The sequence below is a fragment of the Nannospalax galili genome, unplaced genomic scaffold, assembly GCF_000622305.1.
Source record: "Nannospalax galili isolate Female #2095 unplaced genomic scaffold, S.galili_v1.0 scaffold3085, whole genome shotgun sequence".
Lineage (NCBI taxonomy): Eukaryota > Metazoa > Chordata > Mammalia > Rodentia > Spalacidae > Nannospalax > Nannospalax galili.
Window position 1 is genome coordinate 77595 of NW_008352292.1, and position 1511 is coordinate 79105.

Sequence of the window (1511 nt, forward strand, 5' to 3'; positions counted from 1 at the left end):
GTGGCTCCTAGCACCAAATCCTTTTAAATTCCAGGTCCTTTTAATAAGATGATGCTATACAGCAGTCCCTTCTGCATGAAATAACTACCATCATCACGACTTTGGCTGAGCCTGATTGCTAAACATAGTCACAATTGGGCTTGTTGATGGTTGTGCTCATTCATTAAAGGAGTGCCAAGCAGGGTCACTGGACCCTCACCTGAGTATCCAGCCACTCTTCCCAGCCAACTAGTTCAGCCTTGGAAGACAAAAGAAACATGAGGAAGAACCCAACAGAGGGATGCTTTTGGAAGCCCTTGTCAAGAGACTCCAATGGACTCTCATATGAACATTTGAAAATTGCCCTGTTCTGACTTTTTTCTAGGTCCCTGTCTAGAATTTGCAATGCTAATTACTCTTGCCTTTACTTCTCCTTCACATCTCCTAATCACCAGTCAAGGACTTTCTTTTCCCCCTAAGGTAAGAGTTATGCAATTTGGGAGTCTTTTAGATAGACTCATAGAAGGGGTACTCCAGCTGCCTCACCATGCATCCCTGCCCCATTCAGCATGGAAGAAGCCAGAGCGGTCTTTGTCCCAATTCCCTACCTGCAAGTTGGGTAACCTCTTCAGAAGATGGTGTGATCGATGGTGTGTTAATAGGAGGTAGGAATTAGCTAGGCAGTTAGGGTAAAAAGACCCCAAAGAAAAGTAGCCAGGTTCTTGGCTAAAAGTGAAAATGTCCTTGGGCCTCTTGGCAATATACTCCGTTCCTAAGGTCAAAAGTATTAAAAAAGTATTTGGGAGCTCTTATCTAATCCTTAAAAGATTTTAGGGTTACCTCTTCAGAGGGGGGTATGTTAGAGTAGTAAAAAGCCCCATTAAAAAAAAAAAAAATAGACGACGACAGTGATGGGGAGATGTGGGAGGAGTTAGAGGGAGCGGGCATGGATTTGATCAAAACACCTTATATGCATGTATGAAATTCTCAATAAATTATTTAATTAAAAATAAATAAATAAAATGCAAAAAAATATAGAAACAATTTTTCTGATTAATTCAAAATGTTAAGATAGTACCTGAATAAAATGCAAAGCCTAAGTCGTTATTTCAAAGAAGATAATGGTGTCTGTTGGTGAAGTGGGATCTTTATCTCTACTGGAAAGGGAGGAACATGTTTTATAAAGTCACATCCCACCCATTTGCTTTAAATTACAGCAGATTCAGTCCAGAGTTAGCCTTTTGTCGGAACAATCTTAATTTTTTCTTTTCAAGGCAGTGTACTACCCAGGCTGGTCTCAAACTTTTGATCCTTCTGCCTTAGCCTCCCTCTTGAGTACTGCAAGTATACTTGTTTTTTAAAAATCTCTCAGTCACAGTGAAATCATCAAGCTTTCTTGCTGCTTTGCTCTTTTATAGTGCTAAGACAGAGCCCCTACTCTACAGAGCTGTTTTGTGAGCATTATTATTACCAGAGGGCTTTTCACAAACAGTGTTACTTGATTTTCATTAAGTACTACATGGTTTTTCTTT

General features: G+C 39.8%; 1 protein-coding gene across 1 annotated transcript in view; it reads right to left on the reverse strand.

Annotated features, from left to right (window-relative positions):
- The window catches only part of Bub1 (BUB1 mitotic checkpoint serine/threonine kinase), a 62295-nt gene that overhangs the window by 53545 nt on the left and 7239 nt on the right, over positions 1-1511 (reverse strand). The gene's annotated exons all lie outside the window — the stretch shown is intronic.